General features: G+C 35.3%; 1 long non-coding RNA gene across 1 annotated transcript; it reads right to left on the bottom strand.

Annotated features, from left to right (window-relative positions):
- Positions 1–9965: 9965 nt before the first annotated feature.
- Positions 9966–11974, bottom strand: LOC144447994 (uncharacterized). Its single transcript, XR_013482076.1, has 4 exons — positions 11858–11974; positions 11651–11755; positions 11016–11123; positions 9966–10124 (listed from the first exon to the last, which is right to left on the bottom strand). It is a non-coding gene; the product is annotated as an uncharacterized LOC144447994 (long non-coding RNA).
- Positions 11975–13037: the final 1063 nt, after the last annotated feature.

Genomic DNA, 13037 nt, shown 5'->3' with positions numbered 1-13037 from the left:
TGTCACGTGAGTAAACAAGTTTATGAACTCAGCTTGTGTCACTTCAACGTCCACAAATGGGATACATGTATAATGTAATTTAATATCAACTTTTAAATACAGCAAACTATAATACCATTTCGCCTGGAGAATATAACAGTTGTTTGGTCTTAAAAAAATATACATTACATGTTTATAGCGGTAGTATGAACCAAAACACAGAGATCATTGCGCGGCACATCGTTATAATTCTAAACTAGAATAAAGACCCTTAGATGGAATGGGATGCCCAGCAGGGCTGAAATGATCCGTTTGCTAAGTAGTGTATAAATTGTCAGGAGTTATATACGGACTATGACAACAACAGCGCTCCCGGACAGTGTGTAACAATTGGCGATCTTCATTATTAGTGAATGGTGAAGTTCAAGAAGGCTCTGGACGCAAATCTCACGTTAACATAGCTTTGACCTTGTTGAATCCCCTTGTATCACACGTACATGTATGGTACATTGCAATGTACGTAAGCAGCCACAAAGTAAAACTTCACGCGTGTATGCAGCTTAATAAGTTCCTGAACTAATCTTAATTCCTCTCGTATGAAGGCCAACACCCGGTAGCAGTTAGGTTAATAAATGACACTGTCTAAAATGCTTGGAGAACTTATTAAGGATTGTTTAGCTTTCACACGTTGATCAGTTACACCGTTGTCATGACACACATGTGTTGTTTTGGGCCTTATTATGGCTACGACGTTACCGAATCTCTCTAAGGTGCGATTATCCAGGTAGTCCCAAGCATGGAACAACAACTTTTAACGATACAACAAAGCTCAAGTAGCCAGGCTAAATAGTGTAGCACGTTAGGGCAATATTCCTACACGTTAAATCGGGGCATAAGGTGAGTTGACAAGGTTTGGGGGGTAGTTGACGCTGCATAGTACTTAAAACGCACGTGCACTATTCTACTTACTGAGGCATATATACTTCACCATAACTTGATATTTATCTGGTCTCAAACTTAGTATTAGTATCATATAACTTAAAATTTAACGTGTATATAATGTAACATAGTTATGTACAGTAAATTGCCAATGAAAACAGTTAACTATGCAATCAACTGTTCTAACAATGCTAGAAGACAATGTTAATGCCGCAGAAGGCATGTAACGACGTTAACAGTATAATTGACTAGTTTAATCAAGACTTTATGTGATTATTTTTCACTTGATTTATATGCATTTATGCTCAATATATTTGTGACGCAATAGCCAGTTATCCTATCGACCGTTCACATATTTTATTTCAATGAATTTATTAGTTACATAAAAACCAAGATTGAACGACACTTACAAAGAAACAGAAATATACGAAATAGGAAGATTAAATTATGCAAAACAAATATGAAACTTTACTTAAATATTTACTTCTGCCAACGTTTTGCTGCAAATGATTTGATTTAAGGAATACAGTCTGTAACTTTATCAGTTTTGATTTAGTTTACATTGATATATCATTACTAAACGAAGAAAACTGGCAAAACTCACGACAAGCATTTAGATGAAATATCATAAAAGTGAAAAGAAATGATTTTGATACAAAAATCGACAAAAAGTCAGTGTTTTGGACGATCCGATTGTAAGTAATTATTACCGATGACGTCATCGTTTACTTACATTCAGTCGTATAGAATATATTATATGACGTCATTGTTTAATAATATATAATTATGTAAGACACTTTCTTACAGTAAGAGTTTGGATTGTAGAGACCAGATAAGTAAAGAATACCATTTCAGAGAGGTAACAGGCGAACTATAAATCTATATGTCTGTTGATCTATTAATGGGTGATCGTGTGATCCGGTATGAGTATAGTATAGTATAATTGTTTATTATAGTGACATGAGGTTTACCTGAAAAGTTTACATTGACAAAAATCAATAAATGATAACACATCCCAGCCCAACGAGTGGACTTATAAGTCACCTCAACAGTAATTTACATAACAATAGGTAGTCAAACAGCGAAGTACAGAAATTCAAATAACACAACTTAACCTGTAAAACAGTTTTAGCGTTTAAGAAATGGCGCTTCAATAAATTTGGCGGTAGCTTTCACATCATCCTGAAGTAATAGCTTAAACTTATCACCAATAGGAAGAACATTGTAGGTCGCGACGTCAAAGAAATCAAAATACAAAGCTCGAAGATCTGAATAAAATTTACAGTGAAAGAGGAAATGACTTTCATCTTCTACAATATCTGTATCATCACAAAGCTCACACACTCTCCTTTCAACTGGTTCACCAGTTTCTCGATACGGAGAGATTTAACATGACAGATTTAACAACACATATTTTTCAATTGTATACCCTCCTTTAAACTGTCTGTACGTACGCAGTTTTGTTTTCTGTCTCATTTTCTCGCTCCATTCTGATTGGAAGTTTGACATTAATTGACCCTAAACAACCTCGGAATTAACATACAATTGACCGTCAAAATCGAGATTAAATATTCTAAAAATATTACATAACTCAGATGACCAATTCTGTCTGTTTAAGGTATAATCCCAACAAAAGATTATTTTTGTTAATCTATTCTCGTCCATAGAAAGTAATCTATTCCAAAGTTTAATCATATTTAGATGTCTACGAGTTCTACAAGGTGCCCAACCCGTGTCACCCGTAATAGCATGTATTGGTGTGAACCTATGAACCCCAAGAAAAAATCTTAGTGCTCTGTTCTGAACTGAATCACAATTGTCATGTTTTCCATAACCCCATACCGAAGACCAGCAATCAAGAATTGGAATAAGCTTCAAACAATTTACTGAACGTTTCAAAGCCAATATTTTTCAAGACTTTAAAGTTTGAGCATAAGACACCTAATGCTCTGCCGGCTGTTTGCGCTTGGAATTCAGAGATAACGGAAAAATCCATAAACTCATTTAAAACAACTCCTAGGTATTTGTAATTCTCAACATATTCCAGGTCATGTGAAAGTGAAAATGAAAATTGCTTCTTGTGCAATGCTTACTCCAAAAATGCACAACTTTGGACTTATTGCAATTGACTAAAAGCCTCCATTTTAAACACCAACTGTTAAGATGATCAAGCATGGCTTGCAAATCTGCTTCATTATCGGCAATTATAACAATATCATCAGCATATAAAAGTAAGACAACATTATAACTATCTATGACAATTCCTTTCTGGAGGGATTTCAATTCAGCTGCTAAATCATTAATGAAAAATGCAAATAAGGTCGGAGATAGATTATCGCCCTGCCTAACTTCAGTATTGGTTGTAAATCAGTTTGTGTATACATCATTTACTTTAACGCAGGCAGATGTGTCTGTATATATTGTCACAATGCTTATATACATTTTACCACCAATACCTGAAACCAACAATTTGTACAAAATTTGTCTATCTACAAAGTCAAATGTCTTCTTCAAATCAATAAATGTGGCAAAGGTAGAAAGGCTATACGACAAACGATTTCTGATAATGGAGGCAAGTGTAAAAATATGATCTTCACAAGATCTACCTTTACGAAAACCATTCTGCTCATCTACAAGTTAGAACATTTTCCTGTTCAAGGAAATTCACCACCCTAGTATTAAGTAACGCTCTGTACAGCTTCGCAACAACTGATTATAAGCTTATTCCCCTGTAATCCAAGGGAAGGCGAGGATCATCGGTTGCATTTTTGGGAAGGGGAACGATAATTGCCTTCCTCCAAACAGAAGGAATCCTACCTAGAGTCAAAACAGATTTGAAAGAGATATTGCAGTACTATAACAGAAGTCTCATTTTGTAGGACACCATATGGAATGCTATCTACACCAACCGATTTTCCTTTCCTGGACCTGAAAACAAGTCTACGGATTTCCTCTAAACTAAAATTCCCATTCAAATAAACATTACTCTCAAATAAAGGATCATCCATACGGTCTTCCAGAATTCTCTTATGTCCTAACATTCGTTCGTAGAATACATTAACAAAATTTACAGAATCAATTTCTTGGTACAACGAAGAGACATCGTTAAACCACATATTCATAATATCATGACGGTCATTTAATTTGTGACCACCAGTTTCATCGTAAACTTCATTCGGTATGCTATTCTTCCGACTAGGACCGAGTTTGTTGTAAATTGATGTAGTGTGTAGTTAGCTGAACATTTACTACGGCGTTTAGTGTTAAGTTCACCAAACGTGATACTAATATATATATGTATATATATATATACATACATATATATATATACATACATAAAATTGTCTTCTTTCATTGATGTATGATATGCTTTCCAAGCTGATTGAGCACTCTACTTGGCGAACGAAGAATGAAACTCTCTCTCTCTCTCTCTCTCTCTCTCTCTCTCTCTCTCTCTCTCTCTCTCTCTCTCTCTCTCTCTCTCTCTCTCTCTCTCTCTCTCTCTCTCTCTCTCTCTCTATATATATATATATATATCAGAAATGTTTACTAGTACAGCAAGTCGGAATGCAAATAGTAAACTCTTTCAGGAGTTCTCTCATGATTGTATTTGTTTAAAATTGAACAAAAATTGTTTGACTAATTATGATAATGGATGATTACACGACAGAACACCAATGGACGCGCGGGTCACGGCACGGATGAAGGTTAACTTACTCTGGGTATTTGCAAGAGGTATGGCAGCGTTCTCTGCGGTCGTAATTTCCTGGGCGTAGCGAGTGAAAGTGCAATAGAAAACACTGCAACCATGAATGCAAACATCCCCGAGTACTCACATTGGAATTCTGTTATTAGTACATATGTTTATCCGAAACAACAACTTTTATGCAATAATGATTTTGGTTTATTGCACTGAAATAAGCTTACCACTAGTATGCGCGTGCACCGGTGCAAATAATCTCTGGTACATATGTAATGATATATAATATTAAGGTATACAGGGTGGAAAATAAATATTTTGTCTCTCTAGTTATTAACTTAAACAAGTGTAAACTTACCTGGTCCATTGATGTCATAGTTGGAGAAACCCTGTTCATAGCAGTTCAAGAATACAGCACAGAAAACAATTTTTCAACTTTGACGTTTTTACGCAGCCTGAATTAAACAAAAGAGGTGTTTTCTATATCAATAAACCTCCATTTGATCTTGACTGTCGAACAACTCCATTGGAACCGTTGCGCTCGCTGTTCTCACGAAAAATAAAACTACCCACATGATGTGACGACTCTGATGTCATTTCCACATAGAGGATTAATATATTGCCTTGTAGTGTGGATTATCGCTTTTGTTCTGGTTAAGAAGTAGTCTGTTATGTCTTGATTCAATATGCTGGATATATGCCTTAGGTAGGCCTTCCACAGACTTTTTATCTTTTCAGTAATTGTGGATACTTAATAAGATACTCCTTGCCAACGGCAAGAACTGATCAGTACTGAAAGAAAATTCGTCCATTTGCAGATCATGTTAGCAAATGTGTTATACGTATTGTGTATAATATATGTTGGTAACTGTTTGTCAAGTTTGATGTGCGCATTGGTTATCAACTTTACTCTCTGAACCGATTCCAAAACATTGTATAGGTTCTGAATTAATAGCCTGTAACCGGTACATTGTTTTCGACTAAAATACATCGTACGCAAATCATCACAAACCTTCAAAAATGATGAGTTGACCTGTGTACAGCTGCAGGTTTTGAAATGACACCATCAGCAAACTAAAATGGGCGCAACGTACGTACAGTTATTATGCGAGGTGCACTATACTACATTCAAGAGGTTGATAGCCCAGTAATCGAGATAGTGTAGACACTAAATGAGGTTGAACGTACAGTCAAATGAAGAAAACTTGCGACATCATCTTGTAGTATAGATAGTACACAAGTGAATGACAGTAATCTTTTCATTATGCGGATTGAAAGAGGCTGTAACCATCCTGTGATGAGCGCATAAGTATTACATATAACAGGGGCTGTTGATAGCATAATGCTTGCATGTGTAACATCCCTTTGATTATTGTTCATCATATTGGTGTAAGGGTGAATGAATGAATACGAAAATGTACGGAGTCGTAGGTTATGCTACTTAACATGCTAGGTTCACACGACCACTCAATTACAAGTACCACACAGGATATAATTCATGCACATATAGCACTGCAGTTTAATTGTATGTGACCTTAGAGCTTTGCATTCATTTAAAAAAAGAAAGAAAAGTCCTTTACCACTCTTTCAAACAAAAGAAAATTAAATAGCCCAATTGCAACAAATTCATCAGCATGGTAGTTCGATTATCTTACATATAGATTATAACACACAATCAGTTCATAGTTTTTAGCACTGTGTCTTCGATCTCTCTTGATGGACGATCCTCATGAGAATAATGTGTTCCATTACCGACATAGATGGATTTTATTTGTAGCTATGGAATTTCCATTGCTAAACACGTTCAACCTTTGAACGACTTGCTTATGCGTTATAACGTGAGTAAGAAAGGTAAATTACGTGTTTGTTTGCTTGTTTGCTTGCCAACTCACTCGCCCTCTCACCCCCTCTCTCACTTACTTATTTACTCACTCACTTTCTCACTCACTCACTCACTCACTCACTCACTCACTCACTCACTCACTTACTTACTTACTATAAATGTGGTTGCGGTGTGAAAGAGTGCCTGCTTTCATCACACGTACACCAGCTTAGTTTTTTGACGACTAATTAGATGTACAGAGAGGACCTACCTTAAAATAACATAATGTATGCAAACGAACTAAGATTATTCAATAGTGAAATCGCATATTGTAAGCTTTTAAGGTTCTCAGGCAAATTCTCTTAGGTAAGTAATGGTGTAGGGCATTTCCCACCCATTCAAGATATCATCATGAATCTGAAGGAAATAATTACGTTTCATTTTGGGGGGTACAAATAACCACAAACGTGAATTATTATCGTTTATTGTTATCGCTCAAACGTAAATCTACCCTTCAAGAATAAGTTAAAGCAACTCTCAGATAACATCTTTCTTATATATTTTCTTACGTCACCCCAGTAGAATGAAATAAAGATTTCAAACCACTCATACTGTCATTCTTTGCCTGTTTCAGATTTTCGACCGTAAGGACTTCCTTCAACGTGTTTCCTATAAGTTAATAGTGTCTCTAATTATTATTAGTTCCATTCCTGGGTAATTATATCCAATAAATCTGGAATTAAGAATATCTGGAACTGTACAAAGTATATAATAAGGATATTATAAAATATGGAAAAAAATTATGTATTTAATGTTAATTTGTTTCTCTTCTCGCCATCCATCCATTCACTGAACCGTTGTGTTTCAGAAGAAATACTAATGGCCACTACTAAATTGACTGAATTACAATAACAACATATCCTTTATATTAAACATATGTATACATTATTTGTTTGCTTTGCACGAGTAAGCATTACATTGAGGCCATTCCAAACACTTGTTAGAAACAAGATCCTTTGAGTTATGATGTAGTTATAATGTACAACTCCACTATACAGTTAGTCTTTATTCACTTTCAAATATGACACGAGAATAAGCGATCATTCAATTAATGTTGTCACATTAAAATTGTAGATCTTACCGATGAAGGATAATCTTGGGCGTTTGACGACAAACACCCTGGTTACATAGTTAACGTTAGGCTCAGAGTTTCATGCTAGTAACCACAAATACGTATCTTATCTTGTTACCAACTTAAATCACTTGTGACATTTCTTTGAGAGATAAAAGGTCGGGCAACAATGCACAAAATACAGCTATTATTTCATATTTTAAAAGATGGCACGTATTTGAACATTAAGCAACAGCAACAACTAACATTACCTAATGTATTATGCAACACTGTATTAAAAGTATGTATGGACATGACCACCTGAAATGTGTGTCACACGATCGCGATACACTACAACTATTGGGCATAACCATTGGTGACCTTAATTCTCGCTACCTGCAATACAATTCTACACATCACCGTGGAGTCAAATGGAACGATGTCGCACTACACTTCCGGTCGGCTATGCTAATACACAGGAATGTTTCTTTCCCATTTTCAGTTGTAGACATCTCTTGTAAATTTGCTCTGGAAAGATACTGTACATATTTAAATTTCCCACCTCCATAATTATTTGAGCTTAAAACTTGCGTTTATGTTATTTGTTACAAATTAACCTGTTTGGAAGAAACATTCACGTGTATTGACATAGGCGACCAGAAGTGTAGGTGTCGACAAATGCAAGCGCGGTCGCGAGACTGCGTTCCATTTGACTCCTTAGCGATGCATATAATTGTATTGCAGATAGCGAGAATTGGGAAAAACAGATCAGCTCTTTGACTAGGAAGGTAGATTTTAAGCTTTTACAGTTCAAACGGATAAAACCATTTTTAACAATGAAAAGTAGATTGACTTTTTATAATTATTTTATCTTAGATAGAAAGACTACAAAAACATGTAGCAAGAACTCTGACAGATTCTGCTTATAATACACCGAGTGAACCTCTTTATAACTCATTTGAAGTTACTTACTTTTAGCCAAAAGGTTGCTTATAATCAGTCAGTTTTAATGTATAAAGTATTAAATGATTTAGCGCCAGACTATCTAAATATATTCAAACCTGTTGAGAGTGTACATAGTTATCGTACGAGATCAACATCTAGGAATGAATTTGTACATACCTAAACATTCTACACAGATTTTTAACAAAAGTTTTGTTTTTAATGGAGTTAAACTTAACCTGGAATAGTCTCCCGAAGGACCTTAGAACATCTACTAGTTTGAATTTGAACTGCTTTATGTCTCAGACTACTAACGTGGTCTGATCATGAGTTTATGTACAACACTTAGGTGTTCACCTATGTACTGTACATAAACTCATAAAGTATAAAGACATAAAGCAGCATTAAAGTCAACGACTGCAATATTACGCCTTAAGATCCTTCTGATGAAACGGTCCGTACACCGTAGATCCATAATGTAATATCATACTCGTCTCCTTTTTTATGTGTGTGTGTATGTATGTGTGTATGTATGTATGTATGTATGTATGTATGTATGTATGTATGTATGTATGTATGTATGTACGTACGTATGTATGTATATATATATATATATATATATATATATATATATATATATATATATATATATATAATATATATATATATATACGTCACACACACCGACACAGACAATAGTGATGGTATTTCTATTGTCTACACTCTATATATACAGCACACCCAGAGAGTAGGCCTCAGAGTGTCTGATGATCGCACTATGCGTGAAACTCCGAGTTACAACCAAGAAAGAGTTCCAGTACTACCAAAACTATTACGCTCTGCCACTGCGGTATAGAGCACTGTCTTAGCAGATTGATACTCACCAAGTTATATAATATATATATATATATATATATATATATATATATATATATATATATATATATATATATATATATATATATTATATATATATATATCAACACACTTGGTTTGTAATACATTTCTCACATTTTCCCACATATCTCGCTACTCATCACGTTATACCAGCAATCATTCAGTCAACAGATTTTCTGAAAGTTTTCAGAAGTCAGTCGAAGTTTTTAGGGATTTCCAGGAGCCTATGAACCATGTATGAGGATAATATACTTCTTTATTTTACTTTTAAAGTGTTGTTCCTTCACTTGAACGACTACCTCAAAATTGTAGACTTATGGAATGTCACTAAGTAATGAAGATGACAAAATCATGACAAACACTGGCGTACTAAGGCTATCATACAAAAAACAATAACATTTATTTTGTAGAAAATTATGTTTGAATGAACTGAGAACATGGGTGGTTTATGTACAAACTTAGAGAACACTGTGGCAATGATAGCAAGACTGGTTCCGATTTAGGCTACACTGTATAAGACACGGGAAATAAATTAAATAATTGAAGTCGCTACTGTTATCTGCCTTTTATTTACATAGCAAATAACCAAAAAATAGAAAGCTATTTTTCCATTGGAGATGATGATTAGGTAATAAGCAGTCCGGTGTAAGTAAGGTAACACCATATTTGTAGGCTCGACGGAAAGTATGGTACACAAACTTCTTGCTCTTCTACAGTTGGTAGGATTTGGATTTCTGCAAGAGAATATACGAAAGTGTAGCCTCTCTGACTCTGTAAGATTCGTTCAGCAACTTGACATTTGCTTTGATTATTTTCGTTTTTGCTTGCTTGCTTGCTTGTGTTGTGTTGTGTTGTGTTGTGTTGTGTTGTGTTGTGTTGTGTCGTGTCGTGTCATGTCGTGTCGTGTCGTGTTGTGTTGTGTTGTGTTATGTCATTTGCATCGTTGTTTTGTTTGTTGATTAGTTAGGTCATCATTTGGTAGTGATTTCCAGTCTGTTGGTCAATGTTCTGGAAAGACAACCTTTCACATAATCACATGCAGCGGCATTCTTACCAGACTTCATTTTCGTACACTTTCCCATACAATATGTAACACTCAAGTACATATCAAACAGTGGTAATATATGATCATGATACGTGCAGACGAGTATATTATAATTATACCAGCGCCAGTAATATCAAAGAAAAATCGATTAAAGTGATAGCAATTTTGAATGTTTTGGCTCATTTTTCGATCGCAGTAGAACCAGTGACGTAGACACGTGTTGTCGTAACATACACACACATTGTTGTGACGTAGAACGAGCAGGGTATATATTCCATATTTTTGTTCAACGTGGCTCGTGTAGGGTATATAATGTCCCTGGTATTGTATATTCCATATGTAGAGCATCGTTCTACGTTCAATTGTTTCAAATTGATGAAAAATGATACGATTAAGCATACAGGGGTCAGATTAAACGGCTTTCACTGTACCTACCCATAATCTAAAAAAAAATTACAGCAAAGCAACTTTTTACACAATTAAGTTCTTTGGTTCAGCCACTTCACTTTATTTTGAGTCTTTTTGTGAATTATTATTATCATTATTATTATTATTATAAATGTAGACAATTCTAACTTACAACAGTTTGATTCGTCTGATGCGTCTTGACAGTCATTTGAACCATCACATACCCACTCGTCTGGTAGGCACTCATTGGTGTTACACAGGAAACTTGGACATATTTCGGCTAGAGAAGAAAAGAAATATGTATACTACACAATTCACATGTAAACTGCAACCATCATCATCATCATCATCATCATCATCATCATCATCATCATCACCAACACCGCCACCACCACCACCACCACCACCACCACCAACAACAACAACAACAACAACAACAATAATAATAATAATAATAATAATAATAATAATAACAACAACAACAATAATAATAATAATAATAATAATAATAATAATAATAATAATAATAATAATAATAATAACAACAACAACAACAACAACAACAACAACAACAACAACAACAACAACAACAACAACAACAACAATAATAACATCATCGACTATGACAACAACTTTGTTAAGCTTTTTCGAATCTATGGAATTTTGAATTGTCGGCGATTGGTTTTCCATATATGGTGATGATGATGACAATAACAGCATGCAATAACAACATCATCGATATCATCGATACCACTTAAGCAGTCTAAACTAAATATTTAAAGGTAAGTTTTTAATATTAGAAATTACCACAATTGATTTCATCACTGCCATCTGTACAATCTTCTCGGCCATCACAAATCCACATGGGCGGAGCACACGGTCCGTCTGGGCATAAATATCCCAGACACCTGCCTACGTAAATATATGACATATGCTGAGATGTTATTATCACATTAGCAAACCAACCGGACATTGAACATATTCAAAATTAAAGACAAAATATGGATTACTTACATTCAGACTCATCACTATCGTCGGTACAGTCACTTAGGTTGTCACACACCCAATCAGAGTCAATGCACTCTCCCGATCCACATTGAAAGGAGGGGTAACAGTCACTGAACGGAAAAGCTAAAAAAGCATAGTAAAGCGAGTCTCAGAAACCTTAATATGTATACACAACTATTACATTAATATGTATGTATGTATGTATGTATGTATGTATGTATGTATGTATGTATGTATGTATGTATGTACAGATATATTATATATATATATATATATATATATATATATAGTTTTGGTAGTACTGGAACTCTTTCTTGGTTGTAACACAGAGTTTCACGCATTGCGCGATCATCAGACAACGTTGTCTAATGATCGCGCAATGCGTGACACTACATACCAAAACTATTGCGCACTGCCACTGCGGTATAGAGCACTGTCTTAGTAGATTGATACTCACCGAGTATATATATTTTGAGGGTAGAAGAAAATCAAGTCGGTTGTTCGTCTCTACAAGCCTGTTTCGTGAGTAAATCACTCGTCAGGAGATGTTGATGTACTGAATATACCTCGTATAAATCGTGTGGTGTTGAGTGGTGCTTTTGTTTGTACAAAAGGTGTCAATTATGTGTGCGATGGGTCAGGTAACATGTACAAAATTAATGTATTATTTCGATGATGACAAGAGGATACAAGTTCATTTCGTTTATTTAATGTAGATAGTTCGGGTCGGCAGATAATAAAGAACTTTTCTTTGAGGCATAAATTGCACTTCTTGCTTGCGCTATTGTAGGTTGGGTGGGATGAAAGTGGTCGCCAGGAAATGGAGTGGTCGATGTTTTTATCCTTGAGGATCCAGATATGTTTGCTGAGTTCCGTAGAGTTCCTATGTTTAGTGTGTCGGAATGATGCTGTGTGGTTTCTGTACCTTGTCTTAAACTCGTTTTCTGTAAGCCCAATGTATGTTTCTGTAATGTCGTTGTCCTTGCGTGTGATGGCTGCTTGGTAGATGACGGATTGCTGTAGACAGTTTTCGTTGAGCGGGCATGTTTTCTTTTGCCGACAGTTTCATGTTTTACTGGCATTGGTGCTGTTTACGGTGGTGTTGGTGCGTTCGTGTGAAATAAGGATGCGTTTGTTGTGGTTGTTGATGACGTGCTTGATGTTATTCATGCAGCTGTAACTGATT

Source organism: Glandiceps talaboti, chromosome 17 (assembly GCF_964340395.1).
Source record: "Glandiceps talaboti chromosome 17, keGlaTala1.1, whole genome shotgun sequence".
NCBI lineage: Eukaryota > Metazoa > Hemichordata > Enteropneusta > Spengelidae > Glandiceps > Glandiceps talaboti.
This window is presented reverse-complemented; position numbering and strand designations above follow the sequence as displayed.